The 27772-nt window shown below is 41.4% G+C and overlaps 1 long non-coding RNA gene across 1 annotated transcript; it reads right to left on the bottom strand.

The window, feature by feature from the left end:
- Window positions 1-1129: 1129 nt before the first annotated feature.
- LOC139039834 (uncharacterized) lies at window positions 1130-6096 on the bottom strand. The gene is made up of 3 exons (XR_011493042.1): window positions 5834-6096; window positions 4042-4228; window positions 1130-2764 (listed from the first exon to the last, which is right to left on the bottom strand). It is a non-coding gene; the product is annotated as an uncharacterized lncRNA (long non-coding RNA).
- Window positions 6097-27772: the final 21676 nt, after the last annotated feature.

Genomic DNA, 27772 nt, shown 5'->3' with positions numbered 1-27772 from the left:
GAAGGCCAGCACTTTTCTGGAAAAACAATCTACAGAAATAAGAGTCATAGATAAATTCTGTTCTTCCTTAAACCCCTCCCTTTTTTTAAAGATTGGCACCTGAGCTAACAACTGTTGCCAATCTTCTCTTTTTTTTTCTGCTTTTTCTCCCCAAAGCCCCCCAGTACATAGATGTATATTCTAGTTGTGGGTCCTTCTAGTTGTGGCATGTGGGACACCACCTCAGTGTGGTCCAATGAGCAATGCCATGTGCACGCCTGGGATCCGAACCGGGGAAACCCTGGGCCACCAAAGTGGAGAGTGTGAACTTAACCACTTGGCCACGGGGCTGGCCCCAAAAACCTATTGTTGAAAAGAATTCATTTTAACCTTTCAGTAAAATTTCTGGCCCATAATTTCCTTATTGGACAACTGTCTTTAGTATAGCACTATGATAAGAGCACTTGCCATCAAAATGCCATTTACATAGCAAAGAGACATACAAAAATAATTCCATGTAACTAGGTTTCAAGTATAAATTAAAATGTTCTAGGAAATGGATGGTATTTTAAAAAACTGTCATACTCTAAATTGGCGAATATGAGGTGTGTTGAGACTCTTGGTCCTGTTGGCACAGGCTCCCTGGAAAGCAATTTCGTAAGATGTTTCAAGAGTTATTAAAAAATGTTTCTGCCCCCAAAATACTCTCCTGGAAAACTGTCCCACAGCAAAGATGATTTTGATACAAGGATGTTTTTCAAAATATTATTTATAAGCGAGAAAAATAAAAATCTGTATTTCCAATAATGTGGGAATAAATAAATTATGGCAGATTCTCATTACATTGGATACCCATTAATAATATTTTCAGAGAACACTTGATAATATACTATATTATCTTGTCTAAATATTAAGAAAAAAAGGGGCCGGCCCGGTGGTACAGCAGTTAAGTGCACATGTTCTGCTTTGGCGGCCCGGGGTTCGCTGGTTCGGATCCCAGGTGTGGACATGGCACTGCTTGGCAAGCCATGTTGTGGTAGGCATCTCACATATAAAGTAGAGGAAGATGGGCACGGATGTGAGCTCAGGGCCAGTCTTCCTCAGCAAAAAGAGGAGGATTGGCAGCAGTTAGCTCAGGGCTAATCTTCCTCAAAACAAAAAACAAAAAACTGTACTTCTAATATTTTATAAAAAATAAAAGACACTAAAATGTTAACTTTTAGGATGATTTCTTATTTTTTAATCCCTTACTGTATTTTCCAAATTTTTTTCATTTAACAATACAGTAACTTTGTCATGTTAATAAACACGTGGGTCTGCTTCATCATTTTAACACTTGCGCTGGATGTGATTGTGTGGTTAGAAATACTCTGTCCATGTCAAAATTATTAAAATAGCATCTCCGTTGCTTTCCAAGCTGATCTCGAGCTCAGTGGTCGGCATTTTCTGTCAAGGGTCAGACCGTACATATTCTCGGCTTTGTCCGACACAGGGTCCCGATCCCACCTGCTCAGCTCAGCCGCTGGAGCGGGAAAGCTGCCACAGACGGTACTTCAGCTGCAAAGCTTTCATCTCTTGCTCTGGAGGCTATCACGGTCACACCCACGTTTCCTTCCGTTAGATGCAAACCTTCTTGGGAAATGCCCCTTTGCTGGAATGGAGAATCCCGCAGGAATAAAGCAAAACATCATACCTCTGACTGAGCTTGCTGTTTTTGTCACACGTTTCCAATCCAAATCCTAAAACCGAAAATTTCAGAAGTAGGGTGAACACTTCATTTCTATTTTAGAATCACAACTATTTCACTTTTCCAGAAACTGAATGTGTTCACTGAATGTGCTGTTATTGAGTATTAATAGTGACCATGTATTTAGAAATGTTTCGTTTGCCTAGTACTCTGCTAAGGGCCTCATTACATTAGCTCATGGAAGCATCCTCTAAACCTCACATGGTAGATATTTAGGTCCATTTCACAGATTAAAAAACTCTGGGCTGGAAATGTACATAGCCTGCCAGCTAGCAAGCGCGGGATCAGACTTTAAATCTGCATTTGTGAGTCTTCGAAGGCCACGGATGTTCTTGAGCAGTGCCAGCCTGCATCCTTGTCATTTATTTTTCACCCCGACAAAGTGTGACTTTTCATATTCAGTAAAAACCTTGTTAGACGTTCTTCTGATGACTATCACATTCTCTTCTCCATGACAAGTCCACATAGCTGAATTTCTCATGTTCAAATTTAACTTCACTTTTCAACAGATTCAGTTACCTTTGAAACTGGGCTTCCTGTTTGTTCATTGCAGAGAGACTCCTGGACTGTGGAAGAGAGCTCCCTCCTGGAGATTAATCTTGGATTACTGTCTAAATCGCTCACATCTTCAATGATTTCTTAAACCATCTTGTTCATTTCCCATGAGAGGGAAACTTTAATTCCGAAACTGCCTGTATATAGATCATCTGTGCACTGGTGATAACAAACAAGTGATCCATACGTGACTTTGTGGAGGAACTGGCTAGAATTTCAGTCTCTCTGAAAGATCCATTAAATTCTTTCTCTATTCTTTAACTGAGATTTATAGCCCACCAAATGAGCTCTACTGGTCTGCAGCTAGGAGCGGGCCACGAGAACATCAGAGTACCCTTTCTTTTAACATCTTCTGATTCCACAGAGATACTTGAGGTCCAGGCTTTTCTCTTTTGCCCAAGGTGACATGCTGCTGAGCCGAGTGTGAACGTAACGTACCCTACATTCCTCATCTCGGGTTTTTCTGATTAGAAACGCAAAGCCCTAAAATGGTAAAAGTAAGTGAGAAAAAAGCAGTATATATAATCGACAGAGGTTATGAATTTTGTGCAAAAGAAGAAAAGTATATATTCACAGAAAGAAAAAAAAAACCCTGGAAAAATCAAAATGTTTGCAGTGGTTATTCCTGAGTGGCAGGATTATGGATGATTTTTATTTTCTTTATATTTTCTTTTGTTATTTTCAAAATTTTGACATGAACATATGTTACTTTTACATTGGAAAATAATTATTTGGAAAAACGTGGACATTCCCTTTTACCAAAACATATTGGAATAGACATTATTTGATGTAATAACTTTATTTCCGAGTAAAAACATAAAAATAAAAATACTGTAAATATAAAAATCATTCTCAATTGGCTTATTCTCTAGCACTGTAGAGACTACAGAAAGCAGACAGGGGACTGACAAATTGTGTCAGATCCTTTTCCTTCCTTCCTTTCTTTTTTTAATGTAATATTTCTTAGAATGAGAGAAAATTCTCGAAACCCAAAAGATTTCTGTATTTACTTAGGAGATTAACCCTTTGATTACAAGCACTGGTGATTATAATTTTAGCATTTTGAGGAAACGTTTATTGAGTTAGCATATATAGAAAATTGCCCCGAAAGGGTCTCAAATGAAGCCAGTCAAGACCTAAGGAAACTTTTTAAATATTCAAACGTTCTCTTTGCTTTCTTGATCTTGGTGATGGTTACATGGATTTTTCACCTTGTAAACATTCATCAAACTCTAGACTTAAAATTTGTATACTTTTCTGTGTCTATTACACTTCAATTTTTTTAACTTTACTAGGAAAAGCAATCTCACCACAGCTCGGCCTGCGTCTTTCTTCCATCCATCTTGGTTTGGTTCCCCAGAACATCTTTCCGCAGCCCCCAACTCCCTTCTGGCCAATCCTAGCAGCCCATCTCCCAGGCTCAGTGATTGGTGGGTGCGCTTCTTGAGCAGGGCCAATCAGTGTCCTTCCTTGGGCGCCCCCCCCTCACCCCGCCGCGTGTTGGGGGAGGCAATCTACGTGGTTGATGGTGTTAGTGTGTTAATCCCTGTATATAATTTAGAAATACAGTCTTCTGGGTATTATCAGGACATCTGGCCTCCGTAGGCTTCTGCCTGCCTCTAACTTGGAGCAAAGCTAGACTGTTTTTAAAGTATGGTAATAGTGTATTTTACTGTTTTTCCAGATTTTTCTTTTCTTTTCTTTTTCCTTTGGTATTCGGCTATTTACAAATTTAACAATCCGGAGAGTCAGGAACTTACTCTCTGTATCTCAGTCCTTCCTCTTCTCGGCCCTCTATGGGCTGGAAAGGAAACCTGACAGCCTTTCACATCCTCAAGTTATCGTGCTTCTTTTCGTGGTTAAACTGGCAGGCTCTTTAACCTGGGGATGATGAAAACGTCCCCTCTTTCTTTATGGGGTCCTTGTGAGAGAATAAGCCTTAGACCTCTACAAATAAAAAAGAGCAAGATTAAAAATGAAATTAGTTTCTACTGCTCCATTATCAAGCGCTCAAATAACAAAATACTATTAGCTAGATGTCATCTGTGTTGGCACAATCACTTGCCGTGGGCAGAATGAAATAAAGTAAGTCTGAGCCAATTCTTAAGCCTGAGGTCCCCCAACCCAGCCTTTAACCTTTCCTGAAGCTTTCTTTCCTTTCTAACCTTTTCGTCCTGTCCTCATATTGATGGTCAACCTGAGAGGGACTTATGAAAGGGGCCCACTGGTCGGAGCTGTTTGGCTGTACGGCACACTACCTGTAGGCCTGGAAATGGACTAATTCATGTGGATCCTATTCAAAGGACTCAGCTCATGTTAAAAAAACATATCAACACATTATTTACTCAGTTCTGGTTGCTTTAGCCAGAGGGAAGAAGAAAGAGAGTAAGGAGAAGAAGATAATGACACAGTGCCATCACAATTGTATTTAATATTTTTTCCTACACGTAGGCATCCTACCTGATCTTGGAAAAAGTATTCATAAATCTCTTAGCCTTCATTCATATTTACCTTGCAGCTTGAATAAATTCAAGTGTGGAATATTTTGTTGAGGTATGGTGCATCTGCTAGTTCTTGGGGAAAGTACATTTCTATCTATTAATAAATGTTTTATTTAAATATTTAAACACCAAAATACTTGATACAAGTATGTAAAAGCTTATTCAGAATTTGAAATTACTCATAAAATTAAGAATTGTATTGATTCACATATATGTCTCTAACTAAACATTAAACATTTAGTTCTATAACCAAATGTATTGAGTGACTTCCTTCATTTCTGGCTTTTCTATACTTTGTATATCTTTCTAATACTTGCACATCTAACCCTCCATGGATGGGGTCCAAAGTAATTTTGTGTACATATAAATGCATTTCCCCCCAAAATCTTTAGGAATGCATGCCACAAATAATTTCAAAGACCAATAGAAATTATTCAGTCCACATAAACCTTAAAGCTTCTAACCTTGAAAAGCCATCATAAAAGAATAAAAAGGCAAACAAAAATGGCAAATTTGTAGCAGATAAAAATTTACTATTCTTTGAATATAAAGAGCTCTTAGAAAACAGTAAGGAGAATACAAATACACTAATAGAAAAATGAGTACGACCCATCAACCGGCAATTCACAGAAGAAGAAAAGCAAATGGCCAATAAATGTGTGAAAAGTATCCAACTTCATTAGTAATTACAGCATTGCCACATAACACAACAAGGGGATGCATGTTTTCATATAAAATCAACAAATCAAGACTTTTAAATTAACTATTCCGTGATATCCAGGATGCTGGGAAATGAGCGCGCCTGTCTGCCTCAACGTCTGTAAGCATCCAGGAAGGCAATTTACCATCTGCATCAAATTCACACCTTTGACCAAAAGATGTGGCTTCCAGGAATCTCTTCTAAATAATCATAAATTAATTCAAAGATGTGTATACAGATATTGATCACAGTATTGCACACAATTGAGAAAAACGAAAGCAATCTCAATGGCCAGGAATCACGAGTACGGAAAACTGAGGAGAAGTATTCACATAGGTTTTTCAAACTCACAGCCAATAGACTGCAGGGCTGAATTCAAACACAGGTCTGGCTGCCTCCAGCACCTCTCCTTAAACCCCGGAAGCTGGTGGTTTTCCTGGTGTCTCTCCTGGATCTTTCTTGAGGTGCCTCTCAGATTCCAGAATTACGAGTTTGTTTCTGTTTTTTTCCTGAGCTCAGAATTAGATAGTGGTTTTCAACCTCTCGGGTGGCCCAGCCTGAGCGCTCTGGGGTCCAAGCAAGATTTCCTGGGGTGGAGGCGGGGAGGCGCGGGCTGCAGTAATGCTGCTAAACGACAAAACAGGACCTTTGACACCCTCCATCCCATTGGATTTAGTCCCACTCTGCACCAGCGTGAGCTCAAGAGGCAGCCGCGCTGACCAACTGGCAGGAAAAACCTTAACCCAGTGCTGTGTCATCAAGATGGCTTATCTCACGAACCCTAACAGCTCTGGGATTCAGATGTCACCCTCTCCTCCAGGAACCAGCGCGCCACCCCCACCCCGCCCCGCCCCTCCTTTCTGTCTTATTAACCCGCAGTATTTTCTCCCTGAAGAAGTGTTACTTCCAAAAGCCTCTCCTGTAGTTCTTCTGCTAAATGTTCTGACGTGGCAGGACCATGGTTGCGGTGTTTCCCCCACAGCCGATAAAGCACAGGCAGAACCGCCATCTCTAAGTTGGGTTTCTGGGTTCCGTGACATCTGAATCCTAAGCAAGCCCAACATCTTCCCTCCCCGGTTCCTGGTTGGAATGCCAACTAAATTTAATTACCCCAAGCCAGCGATTTTCAAAGAATGCATCATCGCCTGAAACTTAGATATGCAAATTATTGGGCCCCGCCCGGAATCCACGGGGTCCCCTGGGGGGCGGGGGGTGTCAGAGGGTCATGTCCTTCCCCCACCCCTCCCAGCCTGCGTGGTAACAGGCCCCTGCAGAGCATTCTGGTGCCCTGAAGTCAGAACCGCTGCCCTAAGCTCGCAGCGTGCATCCTTTCCTACGGCCACACCACACATCATATCTGTACCATGAACTAACCTGTCGGGAAAGTCTTGTTTTTTTTAAGTTATATTTTTACTGAGCCCCACCCAAGTGTCCTGAAGAATCCTGGGTGGAGGGAGGACGTACAAGCAGGCGAGCGAGATTCTTCTTCCTCTCAGGGGACGGCAAGAGTAACAATATGAGATTTAGTTTGTAGTTAAAGCGTGGCAAGACCACAATTAACCACGGTTCATGATTAATTACCAAGTGAATGATGTGGAGGAAGACGAAGAGAACCTTTGCACCTTTGTGGTTAAACACCGACTGTAGAATCCTTTGCCCCAGCCTCAGGCTTGCTGGGATCCATTCTAGAAAGTTGGAGAAGTTCATTCAGTGTTGACGCACGTCTTCTTCCCCAGCTTGTGGTGCCGGCAAGTAAAGGATGTCTGCAGACTCTTTGATAACCTTTCTGTGCATATTTATCGTATTTCTACAGAATGTGTATATTCGTGGATGGAGTGCTTGCAATACGGGAGCCAGATGATGGCCGATGATGCCTTGATACTGTTTCTCACAAGATATTGAGAAAAGCAAGAATGGCTGCCCTTGTCTTCTACACTTTGTCGCCCGTTGCTGCTGTTCCTGGACTGAGCCTCTGTCTTTCAGACCTGAATCTCCCCAGATGGAATGAGTAGGGAGGGGTACTCAGGCTCTGAACAAGACCTAGGCTCTGGGGAAAGAAAGAGAAGGGGGCAGAAGGCATCTGGTCCTAGGGGAAGGGGGGCGGAGAGGCTCAGGCAGAGGGCTGGGCATTGGGCCTGGCAACTTGGCTCCCAGATTTCCTCCTCTCTCTTTTCTCCCAGGCCCTCCTCCTGATTACCACGTGTTCAAAGATGTGTGCGTGTGCACACGCATGTGCACACACACACATCAATGAAATATTACATGATGTAATATATAATGCATTTCAAGTGCCTGCTACAGTGCCTGGTGCATGCTAGGTCCTTATTATTATTAACATTATTGTGATTAATTTATTTTAAGAGTAATATTTTTTCTTTTCCCTTTCATCTGTCTTTTTTCCTGCTGTTTAGTTACCCGCCTGGCAAACTCGCACTCTGAAGCCCGTTTGAAATATCACTGCTTGTTCTGGGAAGCCCTTTCTGCCTGTTCCACCCCTCACACCAACCAGACAACATTAATCACACCCTTTCTTTGTGTGGCCACTGCTTATGTTATGCTGTGTTGTATTATGTCATGTATGTGGCACTTATTAAATGTGTGTTAAGTGCATATTGAATAAATGGATTCACTAAGAGGACAGGGCAAGTCTGAAAGCTGCATATGCCAGTGTGAGAATACTATCCAGCAACACAGTGTATGACCACCTCTTGTCACGTTTTCGGGTTTCCAGAAGCTGCCTCTTCTGTACTAGCTTTCATAGGTTTCACTGTCTTTCTTTTTTTTTTTCTGCTTTATTTCCCAAACCCACCCCTGTACACAGTTGTATATCTTAGTTTCAGGTCCTTCTAGTTGTGGGATGTGGGACGCTGCCTCAACGTGGCCTGATGAGCGGTGCCATGTCCGCGCCCAGGATCCAAACCCTGGGCCGCCGCAGCGGAGCGCGCGAACTTAACCACTCGGCCACTGAGCCGGCCCCTTCCCTGTCTTTCTTATTGCATCTGAATTTTTAGCGACAGTTTCCTTATGCACAATATTTTCAGCAGCAATTTGTTCCAATTTTGTCAGCTTTGTCACATCTTCCATGGAGAGCATTTTCCTTTCATGTTGGAAATCTAAATCATTGTTAGCTAATATTTACTGAGCCCTTAGTATTACTCATTTACTCAACAAATATGACTTGAGTATCTCCTACAGGCCAAGCACTGTTGTAGGTACGTTATAGAACAGAAGAAACAAGCACCTCTGCTCTGTGTCTGGCTCAGGGCTGGATGTTTTCTACATACGTCATCTCATTCAATCATATGTTGTGAAAATGAACTTTCCAAATGTCACGGTGCTCTTCAACCAAGACAAGTGGGGAAAGTTCATAATTTACATTAATCTCTTTTACTCTACTTTGAGTGGCAAAAGAGACCATCACATTATAGCTAACTATGCCGTATACCTTTCTATATTATAAAATGTCCGAGGTGCTTTTCTGGCTCACAGCTCTTCATTACTTAGCATTGGGTAGGCACCCGTGAAAATGGCTTTCCAGCCCACGGCTCTATCCAGCTCTGCGTGTTTATCCGTGAGGTGACAGAGTATTTTGCACCGAGGCGGCAGCTTAGATAAGAATGTCAAGGCTCCTGTGTGCCTGGGTTCTTATAACTATTGTTATTATTAGGATGACAAGCACGTGGCACAGAATTGCAAACACCTGATTGGATCTGTAATCCCTTGTTGAATCTAGGGACTGTTGAAGAGTAATGACGAGATAGTTGATTTAATTTTCCTACTTAAATAGTATTTTAAAAACATGCACACAAGGAAATATTGTTTTACGGTGGTAAGAAAGACAGCATAAAATTTAGCATTGTAACCATTTTTAGGTATTTACTTTAGTAGTGTTAAGAATATTCACGTTGTCGTGAAACAGATCTCTAAAACTGTCTCATCTTGCAAATTTGAAACTCTCCACCTACTAAACAACTCCCCCTTTCTCTCTCTCAGAAGTATTTTTATAGGGCTTTCGTGTACAAGCTAATAGAGTTCAATCCTTTTTCTTGTATAGGTCTCCAGAAGCACAAGAAGAAAATAGCAAAGGCAAAGAAATTGCTGTCTGTGTCTCCCTGTGAGTTGTTTTATCCATCTGTAAAAATCCGTGGCTGTAGCGAGCTCCCTGAGTGGCGTCAGGCCCTTAACAGGGAATTGGAATGCCTCTTGCTTGTTTGTGTGCTTTGGGAGAACTTCTAGAAACGGTTCTAGGAGATAAAAGGGCCTTGGGGCTGTGGGCTTATCCCCAGCTCCCCAGGGCTGGCATTCTCTCCTTCACATCTGGGATCATAATCACGCGGCTTGCACTTCAGTAGTTCCAGTGACTGAAGGTCGACGTTCCTTTTTTGTCTTCCCTTGACAATTACTATAGATTTTGAGAAAACGTCACAAAACTGTTCTCTTAGCTGTCTGAAAGTATTTGAAGTTAACTGTCTGGTCTGGTTCTGTGTTTTGACTGCTTCCGGCTTGCTTTCTTTCCTCCTAAACGCAATCTGGATTTAGGAAATATTAAAAGAAAATATTCTTAATAAGCAGAATGTTAATATGTGGCAACCGAGCCTTCCACGTCAGTATAGTTCATTGATGCATTCAAGGGTCACCAGTATAGAGAACAGCTTGATGCAGGATGGAGCCTGGAAGCTGGGGGACCTTCTTGGGGGATATCTTTGCTTGTTTTGTTAGGTCTTTTGTCTTCTCAAAATCTCTGATGTCATCCTTCGTCCCAGTCTTAGTCCATGTGGTTCAGATAGAGCTAACCCACCCTTTCATTTGCGGACAAGTATACCATCTTGACTATGGCGAAGATGGAAGCTACTGAGTGAGCCCTCATCTCGGGTTGGGGCTCTGGGAATTGCCTCCTGCCAGACATGGGTGTCCAGAGCAAGATCCAATAAGAGGTGCTGTAACGTAACTTTCACCTGTAGGGTAACATGATCAAAGAGACTCAAAGTGAACAGGTCACTGTGAAGGTTACTGGCTCAATTTGATTGGAAAGATGGCTAGGAAATTAGATATATCATATGAAAGTAAAGTGAGCTTTTATTAAGAAACTGCTAATGAATTAAGACAATGTAACAGCAGACACAACCCTGAGAACATTTTGAGAACTGAAATCAAGTGAAAATATTCCTAAACTCTAGTAAATGTCATATATGTATGTATCTCTGAAATATACTGAGACTTTACTTTTTGACAAAGGATAAAGTAATGCATGCTATTTCCACACTGAGCCCGGTATCGCGTGTTTTTGCGACATTGGTACATTAATATATTCTGTACAGGTAGTTGATTTCTCATCCCCTATTTCAAGAAGTGTTTCTGGACATTTCGAAGTGAACTGTGCCTTTGAGTTGAAGATTAACTTGTTTAGAAGACTTTGTGCTGCCAAAAATACCGAAAGATAACAAAAAATAATAAAGAAATAAGCAGCTCAAACGTTGCTGATCTTTAGGATAACCCAATTTCTCTCGTGGCTGTCTACCTTTTGAAGCTCCATTAACTCTATCCTGCACAGGATCCTAAAGCGGTAGCTTTCCAATTTTTTTGACCCTAACACGTGTAAGAAATATCTTAAATGGGAATCTAGAACAAGCATTTATATGTATCTGTATATATACATAGCTGAGAAAAAATTTTATGAATATTGCTTTCCCTTACCACCAGCAATTCACTGACATATTCTTTTCTGTTCCATTCCATTCCATCCTATTCATCTATTTGTTTTGTTCTATCCTATTCTATCTCACTTAAAAAATGTCAATCGTGACTCACAAAGTTGAGTTCACAACTGAAACTAATTGCTCTGACTGAGTAGTTTGAAAGGCATTGCTGTGGTCAAAGGTACAGCAAGGATGAAAATTGGAAATGTCTTCTGTCTGTGCCACTCCCAAGAACTTTGCCAGTGTACTTCAGACTCCCTTCCACACTTCTTTCTCATTCATTCACATAGTCCTTCATTTTGTTTATTAAAGGAATATCCAGGAAGCCCCTGTCATGAGTCGAGCGCTTGGTCAGTCAGTGGGAATACAGCTGCTGGCCGGATGGATGCCAGAGCTTATAGGACTAACCACCTCTAAGGGAACTGGAGTCAGAAAGATCTAAGCCCCAAGGGAGGGGCAGTGGTGGAGTAAGAAAGGAGGGGGAATCTGCTTTTATAGCAAGGCGCTGGGGGAGCCATTTACTCAAGAGTTTCCTGATGGTAACAACGAATGCAGTTTTCAGACAGGAAGACATTTTACTCGGTTCCGCTAATATGATGATGAATAGACACGGCCTCTCCTCGGCTGCGGGCCTGAGAGCGCGGGGGCGGGTGGTAACATAAGTGATTAGAATACAGTAGAGTAATGCAAAAGACCAACAGAACTGTTTTTGAGTTGCATGGAATTAAGGGATAGTTAGAGGAAATGGAGACTGTAATTAAGGAGCAAGCGACAGGAGATGAGGGCAAAGACTGGGGGAGAAGGCTGGCGGGGGGATATATTGTCCAGAACAGCAGGAGACGTGAATATGTTTTACAGGGTGAGAGAAAGGAACCACTGGAGAGGCAGGGACCCAGCGTGATCCAATGAGGCGGGAAGGTGCTGGTGGACTTCGGGGTGGGTGGGGTATCAAGTACAGAGGTGGGTGATTCCCCTGGGAGAGAGTCTAGCATGGTGACCACTTTATGGATAAGACACGGGAATAAAAGGTCACAGCCTGCAATATTATTGAATGTGTTATGAACAGTAAAACATACTATTTGATAGAGTGGGAATTTTGTCATTACATGTTCTCACTTTCTTGAATGATATGTAGATAGCGTTTTATCCAGAAACTACTCCTTAGGTTACAAGTCCTTGTACCTCATCCCTTTATTTCATCGATTTCTTTGGGCCTGTCCAAGGACATCATCTCTCACTCCATGGCCCTTCATTTTTCAACTTGCACTTGAGGAATAACACACATATAGAAAACTGTGGGAAACAAAAGTGTACAGCTTGACGAATTTTCACAAAGTGAGCCAATTTGTGATGTAATTTCCACCTCTTTTAAGAAACCTTATATTACCAGCACCCCAGAAATCTGTCACTCCCAGGAACCCCTTCCAGTTCCTCTCTCTCCATCCAGGAGTAACCGCCATCCTAACTTCTGGCAGGTGGTGCACTTCTAAAGGAGAAAATAATCTAAGCCCTCCGATGGATAAATCCACATGCCGGAAGGTATTTCTTTAAAAGTTGTCCAAATAAGGATAGTATTTCCAACCTGTTCTCAACTGTTTACCCAAAATGTTCCCCTTGGTCCTATGTTGTTTGCCTAGTTGGAGTAAAAATGGGGTGAAGAATAGGCCAATCAGAAGATTTTCTCTGGAAGACTCCCCTTAGAAACAAACATTTTGAAATAAAATGGGAAGCAGAATAAAAACCAAATGTGAATCTATTTATATAATAAGTAACCTGTCTCTGGTTATCTTATGTATCTGATACATTCGTATGTTTTTTGTTTTTTTTTAAAGATTGGCACCTGAGCTAACATCTGTTGCCAATCTTCTTTCTTCTTCTTCTTCTTCTTCTTCTTCTTCTTCTGCCCAAAGCCCCCCAGTACATAGCTATATATTGTAGCTGTAGGTCCTTCTGGTTGTGCTATGTGGGACACCGCCTCAGCATGGCCTGATGAGTGGTGACGCATCAGCACCCAGGATCCGAACCAGTGAAACCCTGGGCCACCGAAGCAGAGCGCGCGAACTTAATCACTCGGCCACGGGGCCAGCCCCACATTTGTATCTTTTTAAAAACCCAGATATATTTTTCATATTACTTCCAAAATAAAATTTTGGAAAATACAGAAAAGTCAAAACAATCTACAGTCCATCACCCAGAGACACCACTGTTAATATTACTGTGTATTTCCTTTTGTATTTCTTATTGATTGCATTATTTATTGAATTGTGTGTATTGAATATACACAAGAGGGTCCCTATGGCATTATTTGTAATAGTAAAAAACTGGAAACATTTTACTGTCCATAATTAGGAAATGGTTAGACTATGATACACACATACTAAGACATCCTATTGACATGTTTAAAAGAATGAAGTAGAACTGTATGAACTGACCTGGGGAATGTCCATCGTCAATTTGTAAGTGAAAGAGTCTGAGAACTATATGTATATTATTATCTCTTTTATGCTAAAAATTCACAGATGAAAAAAGATTTGGATGTTTATTTATTACCCAAAAACATCTTCTTTGGTCTCAGACATGACTTAAGCTTGTTTTAGGAGTAATTAAGGAACACTTTATACTTAAAAGCCAGTGCTATTTGAGAACAATGGCAAATGGCTATTTATTCAATAACCTATCTATTGGTAAATAATGGTTTGGAAACCAATACTCAAGTGTCTTGTGGAAATGTCAGGTATTTAGTGTTATTACATTTATAACAATTTCCTATTATGTACTAATTCATGATTTTTAGGGTGTCCTTCTCTTTTGTGAGATATTAATGTATCACTAAGCCACGTATGACTTATTCAGATATATGAGAAGTTAAACTCAAGATGCAACCAGAATAACCCAAGTACAAGATTGTTTATTTCCAATTGCCTTGAAGTTAGTGGCCTCATTAGAAACATAGCTGTGGAGGTATCCTGTTTTCACCACTATAAATGGTTCCCTCCCCTCCTTTTCTTATTACCACACTTTTTGAGAGCCAGCTTAAAGGGGTCCTCCTCTGGGAAGGCATCCAGGCTTCACTCAGATAGAGCGAGATACAGTTTTCTTTTCACGTACGTAGCAATGCTTATCTGCATTATTGCAATTATCATATAGAATTATCATTATTTACTTCAGGGTCTCTCCCAAAGATTACATACTCCTGAAAGGCGAGAGTAATGCTTTATTCCTCTTTAGAACCCTAGCACAGTGCTCAACACATACCAGTACCATCCCTGAGATACTGCCAATGTTTAAAGAATGGTACTTAGAGATGAAAGGTAGTACCTACATATTTTCAAAAGCAGGTCGTTTTTGTTTCTTTTTAATGAATAGTTCCATTGGAATGATTTATTTAGCAACTGTGGAAGATTTTATTTTCCAAAGATGGCCACCAGAACATGTCCCATTGCACATGCTCCTTGTACATGAGAAGGTGACCCTCCTCCTATCAAGTAGTATGGCTTATGTCCCCTCCTCTGGAGCCTGGGCAGACCTCTGTGACTGCTTTGATCAATACAGTAGAGCTGCAAGCGATGCTGTGACTTCCAAAGGCAGGTCATACAAATGCCGTGGACTTCTGCTTTGTCCTCTTAGGACACTTGCTCTTGGAACGTAGCCACTGTGCGAGGAAGCCAAGCAGGCACATGGAGAGGCCACAGGCATGGGTCCCAGCCAACAGCCCCAGCTGAAGTCCCAGCTGGCAGCCAGCATCAACTGCTAGGCGTGTGAGCGAATCTTCGGATGATGGTGCCAGTCCCTTGCTGTTATCACTGGCTGATGCTGCAGGGAGAAGAAAAAGGCTGTCCTTGCTGAGCCCTGTCCAAATTGCAGATTCATGACCAAAAAAACCCATGGTTGTTGTTTTAAGCTGCAAAGTATAGGCAGCTAGTTATGAAGCAGTAAATAACCAGAACAGCCACCGCTAGTTCAAATTCCAGTGGAAATGGACGGAGGATCTGGGGCCCAGAGCCCTCTCTTCTGTTTCCTGTTCTTAATCCAGGAGCAGGGAGAACCAACGTGGTCAAATGGAAGTCAAATTAGAACCAGCAGGACAACCCCAAGTAGGACAGACAGTCCCTGGAAAATTAATTAGAGCCCATTAAATTTCAAACAGAAACACTGAAAATGCATTTGTGACGCCCAGTTTGTTTGTTTGAGGAGGCAGAAAAAAATATTACAGAATGATTGGGGCAAACTCTTCTCCTATCTTATTGATGTGTTCGGAATCATGTTACAGGTGTGGGAAGTGTCATTATTCCAATGCTGGTGTTTTGTGATCTCGTGATAAGAAACCTGTTATTTGCTGCAGGATGACTTCAAGGTTTGTCTAAAGTTACTGAATAATCAGTGTGAACCGAGGGTGGTTACTGACCTCATCAATGCCTTTGACATAGTAAGACACAACGTGAGGAAAACGTTACGCAGGAGTGAAATGCACGCTGCAAGTGTAGATGAGTTAGCCGGCTGGTTCACGACATAGGCTGCTTTCCTTCCTGGGAAATTACGTGTGACAGTTAAATTAACCTTAAGGGACTTGGAGGTTGGCAAAGATTTGCATACTTTTTTTCCCATTCTTTATTTACGAACCGCCAAGTTCTTTGGAGAGTACAAGAGTGCACTTTTATATTAACAAAGAATTACATTATTTGGGAGGAAGCAATGAAGAATGAGATTGAAGAAACCAACTTGGGGCTTATCAACCATTTCAATCTATGAAAATATTGCAGCATACAACCTTGGGTAAGACTGCCTTAGTTCTTTAATGAAGACAAAATGTAAACTATCTTTTATTAAGAACAAAAGGCCATTAGATTCTAACTTTCCTTTTATTCCCATTTAAGTCTAACTATCTCTTTATTTTTGACTTTGAAAGTGGCAGCTGTCAAGTCCACAGGAGTCTCTGACTTAGGCTGACAGGGTGCGTTCCTTTAGACATCCAACTGCACAAACGCGGGCATTTCTCCTTGTTCTCCGGCAAAGTAGATAAAACTGGAAGAAATGGACATTGAGCCCATCTGCTCCTCCCTCTGATTTTTTTCCCCCTTTTTTCTCTTTGTCTACAATTCTGAGTGGTTGCTGATTTAAACGAACTACAAATCTGACCCCCTATCGTATTTTTTTTAAGTTTTAAAGTCAGTGCAAATTTCTAGAAGCAGAAGGTTAGCACCCGTTGTCATTGTGGACTCCCTCCCAGAATGCTACTGTCCTACTGCTTGAGTCTGGGAGGGCTGAGTTGTTAAAGACAATTATTAAACCCAAAATATTGATAGAGTCTATGCAGGAAGATGTTCATCACAGTATTGTTTGTGATTTTTATTTGTTTTTGTTTAATTTATTATTTATTTATTTATTTATTTATTTTGAGGAAAATATGCCCTGAGCTAACATCTGCTGCCAATCCTCCTCTTTTTGCTGAGGAAGACTGGCCCTGAGCTAACTTTACAGAAAAGTGTCACTATAAACAAAGGTTGGATTATGAACAAAAATTAACCTGGATCGGGGGAGTGGGAGAAAGCGAGTACTTGGGGTTTCCAGTGGTCTGGGGTTGCATACCTGTAGCCTTTTTGGCTTGCTCTTCTGTCATAAGTATGTTATTAACCTGTAGTTGACATGTGCACTTGGAACACAAATTCAGATTTTAGAGATTATCAAAAGATCTTGCTTTTCTCCCCTCACTTTAACGAGGAGAGGTTTCTCATCTTACTTAAACAAGTTTAGCCTTGGGCGATTCTGATTTTCTTGTTCAACACACACTTTTGTTTAAAAGATTGTTCTAGTTACAAGTATCTAATAATGGGTTAATGCAAAATTTATATAAAATGGTATTTAAAAAGTGTTCATTTTACCATTTGCGACAACATGGATGGAACTTGAGGACATTATGCTAAGTGAAATAAGTCAGACAAAGACAAAACTGTATGCTTTCAGTTATACCTGGAATCTGAAAAACAGAAGGAACAAACAAAACAAAACAGAAACAGACTCATAGATACAGGAAACAAACTGGTGGTTACCAGAAGCGGGAAGGGCTGCGGGCAGGCGAAATAGGTGAAGAAGATTAAGAGGTACCAACTTCCAGTTATAAAATAGTCACGGGCTGTAATGTACAGCATAGGGAATATAGTCAGTAATATGGTAACTCTGTATGGTGACAGATGGGAACTAGTCTTACCATGGTGATCATTTCACAATGTATATAAATATCAAATCACTATGATGTACACCTGAAACTAATGGGATATTGTCTGTCAATTATGCTTCAATTAAAAAAATACTCATTTTGCCTTCTACCCTGCATGCATCCAAAATAATTCCATCAAAAGTTTATATTCATTTCCCAAATATGATAACCAATATTCCTGAAATCCTACCTAGTATCTTTTGGGCTGATCAATACCATTATTGTTTGCATATATCGAGAATAAAGACAACTGGCAAGTAACATCTTCTGTGCCTTGCTTGTAGCAGCCAAATTTTTTCCAAAGAGTTAAAAAGTATGGCTCTGGGGCCGGTCCGATGGCGCAGCAGTTAAATTCACACGTTCTGCTTCGGCAGCCTGGAGTTTGCCGGTTCAGATCCCGGGTGTGGACCTACAAACTGCTTGTCAAGTGGTGCTGTGGCAGCATTCCACATAGAAAGCAGATGAAAATGGGCATCGATGTTAGCTCAGGGCCAGTCTTCCTCAGCAAAAAGAGGAAGATTGGTGGCAGATGTTAGCTCAGGGCTAATCCTCCAAAAAAAAAAAAGTATTGTTCCCTTAGCAAATCCATTTCATAGTCCTGATATGTGGCTGTAATAGTTCTCTGTTAATGTGGTTATGAGAGATTATTCACAAAGTAACCAATTGGGTATAAAATCATTTATCCATTTCTAATCCCCTCAATCATGACTCTTTGACGAAAATGTATAGGATAGTTGTTTGCAGAATACATCTTAACCTGTTAATGCTTCTCAAAAAAGTTCCATCCCACAACTAGAAGGACCTGCAACTAAGATATACAACTATGTACGGGGGGTTTGGGAAGATAAAGCAGAAAAAAAAAATTCCACTTCTCCTTCCTGATATAAACAACTCGAATCAAATTTTCCTCACACCTTCTGTGCAAGAATCACCCCACCCTCATAAGAGCAAGAGACTTGCATCGGGGGCTTCCAGTTTTTTCCAAGAGTCGTTCCCACAATGAGGACTCATACGTGCAGTCTACACCAGTTATTTAACTAAGGACTGTGGGGAATCTGGTGAGTACATGTTTGTCGTTCAACTGTTCTACATGATCCAAATACGAGCCAAGTGCTTTGGACATAATTCATACATGAGTCAGGTGCTTGATTCATCCCTACTTTTATTCTGACAGTAATCCTTCTTAATGCTCTAATTTTATGATGTAATTTTAGGGGTGGAATTAACTCAGAACAACTCAAAATTGTGTAATTAATTACATTCAGCTTCAATTATAATTACTGTTTAATCTCAGCCTAACGCCCCAGCAGAAATCCGGTCCACACAACGGCCGTCACGGCGGAGTGGGGAGGCCCTTCTAGCTTGCTGGTTTGTATGGACTCACTGTATAAATGGTATTTATTTTTGCTAAAAAATCTCTGAAATTAGCCAAGCGTGTGCCATTTCCTTGGACCTGATGCTTGGGGAAGTTACGGGATAGAGACTGAATGGAACTGCTTGCAGCAATTCCTCATTATATTTCCCTTAACACTCCTTTTGAAAGGGTTTAATTGGTGTAACGTTTTTTAAAGTTCTTGTGGTCACATAAATTTGGTTTATGCTGGATTAAAGAATTAAATAAGTTTCTTTACTATAGAGTTTCTTGGTCTTTAATATGTTAATGCATGTTGTGAATCTCCAAGAGGTGGGATATGAAATGTTTCCCAAACCGTTTTAAACAGAGGACATTCTCTCCTTTAACAAACAACAGCTTATTGAGGTATAATTTACATGCCATGAAAGTCTTTTGTTTTAAGGTACAGTTAAATGATTTTTAATGAATTTACAAAGTTACGCAACCATTACTAAAACCAAGTTTAGAATATTTCCATCACCTCAAACACATCCCTTGTTCTCATCTGCCATTACTCTGAATTCCCGCCTCCAGCCCCAGCCAACCAGTAATCTACTTTCTGTCTTTACAGATTTGTCTCTTTGGGGCATCTTCTATAAATAGACTCGTACAATATTTGTTAATGTGCCTGGCTTCTTTCACTATGCATGTTTTTGATGTTCATCCATTTTGTAGCATGCATCAGCATTTCATTCCTTTTTATTGCCAAATAGTATTCCATCTAGATAGATCACATTTGTTTTTTTATCCATTCATGAGTTTATTGGCATTTGGATTGTTTCTGCTTTTTGCTACTGTGAATAAGACGACTATGAACACTCATGTCCTAGCCTTTGTGTGGACATCCATTGTTATTTCTCTTGGGTATATACTTAGGATTGAAGTTGTGAATCATGTGGTAAATTTATGATTACCTTTTTAAGACACTTCCAAACTGTTTCCCAAAGTGGCTGCACTATTTTGTATTCCCACCAGCAGCGTCTGAGTTCCAGTTTCTCCACATCCTCACCAACCAGTGGGTGTGTAGTGTGCGTATGTTGGTTGTGGTTTTGATTCGCATTCCCTGATAGCCAATAATGATGAGCATCTTTTCATGTGTTTATTGGCCATTCATACATCATCTTTGCTCAAATGTCTATTCAAATTTTTTGCCCATTTTTAAATTGGGTTATTTTCTTAATATTGCGCTGCAAGAATTCCTTGTAGTCTGGATGCAAGACCTTAACCAAACGTGATTTGCAAATATTTTCTCCCTCTGTGGTTTTTCTTTTCATTTTCTTCATGGTGTCTTTTTAAACATAAAAATGTTTAACTTTGGTGAAGTTCAACTTATCAAATTTCCTCTTTTATTGCTTCTGCTTTTTTGTTGTATCTATGAAGGTCGTAATGATTTACTTCTATGAGTTTTATAATTTTAGCTCTTACATTGAAATGGAGGATTCGTTTGAAGTTAAATTTTGAGCATGAGGGGAGGTAAGGGTGTAAACATGTCCTTTTGCATGTGGATATCCAATTGTCTCAGCACCATTTGTCGAAAAGACTATCCCTTCCCTGTTGAATTGCCCTGGCACCTTTGTTGAAAATCAATTGAGCATAAATGTAAGAGCCTTTAATATGTTAACGCTGTTGTGAATCTCCCACAGAGAGGATATAAACTGTTTCCCAAAATGTTTTGAACCAGGAATCCTACCTCTCCCTACCTCTTCAAAGCACAGGCTTTCACACAGGTTCTCCCCGGGTCCACAGAACAAACTTTCGGGGCTGCTTCTCTACCGTGCCCAGGGCTCTAACTTCTACTTGCAACTTTATTGCTTGTTTCTAGAGGCGGAGAGGCTGAGCGTTGTATTGGAAGCTGCAAAACCAAAGACATAATTTCTAGTAATATGTTTATAAGAAGCATAGGAAGACACCTCACCATGCAGAAATGTATGTAAAGACTGTTTAAAATATTTGTTCCTGAATTAGGTCCATATTTTACACATAGATAGGAATAAAGGGGAGTTTTCTTATTGGCATAATGGATGAAACCCTGGAAGTATGGAGGATTCTGCAATTGTGTTTTGACATTTTTAGGGCGACGCATCTTGCTTGATCATGACATCAGACAAGAGTAAACATGAGGGGGCCGGCCCTGTGGCCAAGTGGTTAAGTTCACGCACTCCACTTCGTGGCCCAGGGTTCACCCGTTGGGATCCTGGGCGTGGACATGGCACCACTCATCAAGCCATGCTGAGGTGGTGTCCCACGTGCCACAACTAGAAGGACCCACAACTAAAAATATACAACTAGGTACTGGGGGGCTTTGGGGAGAAAAAGGAAAAATAAAATCTTAAAAAAAACAGAGTAAACATCAATAGTAAAATATTACAGTAAAGAAGCAGATCTATTTGCATACACTATCATATGCACACACATACATGTGTACACACATATGTTGGAGATATATTTTCTCCTTTTTAAAAGATTTTATCTTAGTGTTCTTATTTAACCAAATATAATGCAAAATGTTGGATAATCGTTTAAATGACCTTGTTAAAGTGTCAATGCTCTCCCTTTAGCGTTCTATTACTACAACAAGCAAAAGAACTTAGTACAAAAATAAAAAATGAAATTAACAAGAGTGTCTCTTTATCACCTTGTTTTTATCTGCAGAGCAAGAAAAATGTAGATAAAGGTCAATGATGAGAAAAAAAAATGTACAAATACCTTGACAGGGAGAATGTGTCATCATAAATCTAGAAAAGCAGACCAAAAGTGCTTTGTCAGGGCTCCCTGCACAGAACCTGGTGATGGTAGATGACCAACCGACAGGCAGACCGCCCCAGTAAATTCGTGAGGTTCTCAAAACCCACAGAAAATGACAGTGTAAACCAAGCATACAGGGGTTCCACCAAGGCATTCGGAAGTGCATTCAGTGACCCTAGTCGGCATGTTGATTTCCCAACCGTGACTCCTTCTGTCACTAGTGATTTACCGTTCTCTTTAAAAGTGTGCTGTTGTTGTCTGAATATTTTAGATGGCATTATCTCACCTTTTATATAAGAAGTCATTGCATACACAAGTTTCCAAATAGATAATAGCATTTTTCTTTTCCCTATTCTATTACACCAAACAAAATTTATAGTAGAACGTATATTTTCTTGCAAAATTTTAGCCATCTTTAGGAGAGGATTCAGAATGTAGGGTGCCTCCCCGCCTTTGCTTTCCATCTCATTTGGAGGCGTCATAGCCTTTGTCCATTTCTATTCTCACTATACTTTTTTTTTTTAAAGATTTTATTTTTTTAATTTTTTTCCTTCCCAAAGCCCCCTGGTACATAGTTGTATATTCTTAGTTGTGGGTCTTTCTAGTTGTGGCATGTGGGACGCCGCCTCAGTGTGGCCTTATGAGTGGTGCCACATCTGCACCCAGGATCCGGAACAGGCGAAACCCTGGGCCGCAGGAGCAGAGTGCGTGAACTTAACCACTCGACTATGGGGCCGGCCCCTCACTATACTTTTTAAGTAACTTGAACATTCCTCTTAGTTTAAATCTCAAATCTTTTTCGCAAATGGATCTTGGTAATTTAGGAAATTTAATTTTAATTTCGGATTTAGCTAATTCGGGAAAATTGACTTGTGTCTTATTCTATCATTTTTTCCCTGAAACCATGCTTCCTGGTTGCTCAGCATTTTAAGATCTTTTTTCAGGTTACTTGGAACTTCAGTCTACTTCCCCCGAAGGAGGCCGACGACAGATTTTGTTTTCAGCTGTTCTCTCCTTGGCCTGAGTGTGTGTCCCCATTCTTCTCTCCCAGGGTGTGTTATGCTCCCCTACAAGGCCCTGCCGTCAAAGGAGAGGAACTATGGGAGGACAGCACCAAGTTGAACAGTTACAGCTCTGCCCTCGCTGACCTTGTCAACCTTGGGCGGGCACCCGGTGGGCGGGTGGTGGTGACGCCACCAGCCGTATGCTCAGGTCTGGGAGATAGTTACATAGTTACCTCCAGGCCTCCCGGGCATGGCTGAGCCCTGGATGCAGAAAGTTTAGATGTCACACAAATATTGTGCATCCACCTTTCTGCCCCTGGGGGCCATCTCTTTCAGCCTGGCCCCCAATTCTGCTCAAGGAGGAAATAAAACTCCCTTTCCAACTGTGCAGCTGGAGAGTTTCAGAATGAGTGGGGGCAGAAGGCTGATGAAAGCCTGGTGCACACAGGAAGCCGTTCCCCTGGAACCAGAAATGAGGGGCAGGAATTCGCATATCTTTCCCAGGACTATCAAAGTCTGGGAGCTTTTCCTCCCCAAAGCAAGCTGCCTTAAACTGCATTAAGACAGCCACCTGCCGAGGACTGTCCTTGAGTGGGCGCCCACGTGGAGTCCAGGAGAATTTGGATAATAGGGGAAGCAGAATCTACTCAGTAATGGAGATTACTCTGTTGCACACCTGGCTAAGATTTTTACGAGCGAAGAGGGATTGGAAATTAAGATATTTGTAGTCATACATCAACCAGGTATTGTAACATGCATGTAGTTCTTATGCTGCTGTGTCGGTTCAATCATTACCACATCAGTTACTCCTTTTGTTTATCTTTATAAAGCTCTGATGTAAAGAACTCCTACGTGTTGTTATAGATAAATGTCTGGGCTGGCGAAACTCCCACATCACTGTGAGTAACCACTAGGCTGTTTTTCAGTCGGTTTACCTCAGTGCTACACTTTGCACATGCAATAACAAATACAGTCAAGGAACGATGACATGGGTAGAAAATGCCCAGCAAATCTGTAAAGTAAATTCCAGTAAACTCACAATAGATTTCTGCTTAATTGCTTGCACTCCTCACTTCTCCATTCCTTCTATTTACTTTGCAAAGAGAAAAGCCCTTTGAACCCAAACATTTATCAAGCCCAGTTCCAGACGAGTCACAGAAGAGGCCAGAGGGAAGGCAACTCTCTCAGCATCTGCCTCTAGTAGAAGCGGAATTGCAAAGAGTAACCGCTCAAGAGCGGTGAAGCAAACAAAATTGGCAGTTTTCCCCACCCAGCTGAAAGATTTGACTCGGAAAACATCTTCACACAGCCATTCAAAATATAAGGACAATATATTTAGCAAATCGAAAGTGAGTGATTTTTGAATTGTCCACACCGCTACTTCCCTCTTGTCGATTCTCTTTAATTACCTTAAATAAATTTATGCATTTTCGATTAAAGGAAAAGGAAGGGGGAAGAGGTAGGCTGTGAAATGAACAGAAATGGAGGCGCCCATCCTGAAACTGACCTAAGACTCTGGAAAATTCTCAGAGGAAGATGAGATTAAATTCAGGCAGGCAGGGTTCCCACGTGAGGTTAACTTAAACTATGTCCTTTGTTTGCTTAGATACAGTGGGGATGGAAAAAAATTCCCCCATTTATTTATAACCGAGTTATTGGTACTTCTTGTGAATTATGATCTGTTTTTTAACTTTTAGGAGCGTGGACAGAAACATCTTCACTGATTAGAAAATGAGTTTTGATTTTTAAGAAGGTAGAGAAAGTGAGAGCACCTAGAAAATGAGGTTTGTGGCTGTAAAACTTGGAGTTCAGAGCGTTGTTTGAAAGGCAAGTCGTATTTTTATGTATGCGCGTGTACACTTTACGATCAGTTACCATCTATCTGAACCAGCTTTTAACCTCAATGTTGCACTGTTCTGGGGAAACTTCAGGCTTTTTATACTCAAAGAACTTAAGTTCATTCTAAAGAATTGTAAATAGGTTTTGAAACCCTCAAAGTATTTGCTCTGCATAGAAACTAAAAGGAACTCTCCTATTTGAGAAATTGTGGTGGATTAAAGATGACTGCAAATTCTTTGTCACCACTTCCTCCCCAACCCCCCAGGTGGGGTTTTTGTCCCCTAGAACTCTTGGTTAACAGCGAATGCTTTGCGTTATTGGAAAGGCAGCTAGACCTGCTGCCTAGATTGAGTTTTGGCAGATAATTTACTGTGAGTGGCAGAGGGCTCAGGCAAGGGTTCCTGCAGTTAGGGAGCACGGGGAGATGGGGTCAGAAACGACGATGCAGACAGTCGATTGGGGGTTGGGAGCCAGGGATGACCTTCCTAGCATGGGCTGCTGGTGATGCACAGGAGGACTACCCAACAAATGCTGTGAAGAAAACCAATGATCCTGGGGCAGAGCATGGGGGTGGGGGTGGGGGGGAGGGGCGGGGATGATAAAAATAGATGCGTGATTATTCAAATAAAAATGTTTATTCCCAGGCCACGTAACACAATCCACCCTATTACCCTTTTGGAAATGTTGTCTAGAAATAACACCCTTTTTACACTTCAAGGCCCCCTTTGAAAAAGTCCTTCATGAGAATGTAAGTACATAGGGAATTTCTCATTTTTTCAAAAAGTGAGGTATGTTTTTTACATAATGAAACCCCGATCTTTCTTCTTTGCTCCATGGAGCAGCCACATTTAAACCCATCAACACAATTACACAGACACATTCACACACAGAGGAACACGACACATACACACACACACATTCACAGGCACACATTTTTGAATAGGATGTTTTTCAAACTGACAAACGTGAAGAAAAATTTTCAACTTTTATGCTTACAAAGTTCCTAAAATTAGATGAGTCTATTTGATATCAATTTTGGCATTTTTGAGGGAAATAAGCTTATTCATATTTTCAAACTGCAAGCATAAAACTGCATAATTTAAAAAATTCTATATCATCTTTGATTTGCATAATTGTCTCAACATTTAACTACTAAATTGAGATTTCATCATTAGCCTTTTAACAAAAAAAACTCAAGGGGGCCGGCCTGGTGGCACAGCGGTTAAGTTTGCACGTTCTGCTTCAGCGGCCCGGGGTTCGCCTGCTCGGATCCCAGGTGCGGATGTGACACTGCTTGGCAAGCCATGCTGTGGTAGGCGTCCCACATAGAAAGTAGAGGAAGATGGTCATGGATGTTAGCTCAGGGCCAGTCTTCCTCAGCAAAAAGAGAAGGATTGGCAGCAGATGTTAGCTCAGTGCAAATCCTCCTCCCCCCAAAAAATAAATAAAAAATCAAAATGAAAGTATCCGCACTGGATAAAATAAAGCTTCTCTTGATTTCAAAAAATCCAGTTTTATCTACGTCTTGAAGCCTTGGGTTATAGTCTCATGAGCATGCTATTTTTCCTGAGACCCATTTCTTTGAATCCCAATGTCTTCGCTTATAAAACAGGTATTCATCCACTCCAGAGCAGGACTGTCGCCATGAGGTAACCCATGTTTAAGAGCTCCATAAGCTGCAGGGGGCAATAGCTTGGCTGTGTCTTAAAGATTGAATTGGTAGACTTTCATTTCATAATTTTAAAAATAACTTACTGTTAAGACTGTTTTTTCCCTTGTGCAGTGGTTACAAGAGCATTTTCTTAAAGTTCTGAAGCAGTGAGTTATTTGGGCTACTTCTTTTAAATGCCTGGAGTTTTACTTTGCGTTTAGTCTGAGGACTTACGACCGACCCCTTTTGTGTTTGATCGTTTGATGAACTTCTGCCGTTTCTACACGTTTATCATGGAATTGTGGGACTACAGAGCTTCGAGCAGTCATGGAAGTCACCTAGTTCTCCAACCATTTAATTTAGAAATGGTGTCCCGGAGCGAGTCATTTTTGCATGTGATTTCTCAAAAACATCCTATGTCTGTGATGAGGCAGGTATTTGAGCGGAGTGGGCTTCATGGTGTCCCAAAGGTGGGCCACAGCCCGAATGCCAGCACCCGCCTTTCTCATGAGCAAAGCCCCTCCAGAAGGCAGAAAGACCTCGACCGAGACCACCCGCCAGGCCCTGGTCATCCAGAGTCCTGGCCCTCCGAACACCTGTGTGCTGGTGTGCACGGGCCAGAGCGAGCCGCTCACTGAGCTGAGCCCTAGACTGCTGCCATTGCTGCTGCTCCTTTCCCGACTCTATGCCTTGGTCCCCAGTACACTGGAGTGGGAGGCGGCAGGGTATGCCTGGAAAGCCCCCGCACAGAAAGTTCTGCTCCAGATGAGGAGTGTGACCCCAGGCAGGGCACTTAACGTCTGTAGTTCTTAATGGACTAGATTAGATGATCTCTGAGATAAATGAGAAAAAACAACAGATGCTTAACCCAATCCTAAAAACAAGATGAACTTTTTTCACTTCCATTTTTACAAGAATATACTGCACTTGACTGCACTGCAATAATTCAGCCTTCTTCCTGCCCCTTGATCTGGAAGCAAGAAGGATGGAGGGGGGACTCATGGAAGAGCAATGTTCCACCCATGGCAAGATAAAAGACTTGTGAAGCTGGGGCTGGAGAAAGCAGAGAACCCATTTATGGTAATTTTTAAAGTAATGGGAGTGAATAGCAGTTAAGATGGAACAAGGAAAAGAAGCATATTTTAGAGAACGTGGAAGTCAGCATACAAGGAGTTAAAACACGCAGTAGCAAGCCAGAGGGAGTCTGTGGGAGACGGCCTGCCCAGCTCACGGCAGACTCCTTTCTCTGGGAGGGACCTTTCTTCCTATTTAAAACCAACCATTGAAAATCAAAATGTTCAACCACAGACGGCTGGCTCAGAGGGGAACACTCGATTCAGTTGGATCAGTCAAATGTTTTCCCCCATATGTGGACAAGAGATTCAGAAAGTAGTGTTGATATAAGCTGAGCTTTTCTGTGACCTCATGGATCACGTGTTCAGGGGAGCAGCAAAGCTGGGATGCAGAGGTGAAAGCGAAGCAGCTTCACGAAGAGAAATAGGGACAGAAGGCAGAAAGGAGGGGGGCGTGCTGCCTCGCTCCTGATGACTTTGGGTTTGGGATCTTGTGGGGCCAGGGTGCACCTGCTCTTGGGCGCCATGAAGTAGGCCTCGGTTCCTGCATTCCTACAGTCAACTCCTCAGGTAAACATTGTTAAGGCATCCCATAAAAAGGGGCAGGAACATTCTTGTCTAGTTTAGGCTCTCGGGGAAGATCAGTGAAGATAAAACCTGTCCTTGGTGTGGAAG

Source organism: Equus asinus, chromosome 12 (assembly GCF_041296235.1).
Source record: "Equus asinus isolate D_3611 breed Donkey chromosome 12, EquAss-T2T_v2, whole genome shotgun sequence".
NCBI lineage: Eukaryota > Metazoa > Chordata > Mammalia > Perissodactyla > Equidae > Equus > Equus asinus.
The sequence above is the reverse complement of the archived record's forward strand: the minus strand, read 5'-3'. Positions and strand labels throughout refer to the sequence as shown.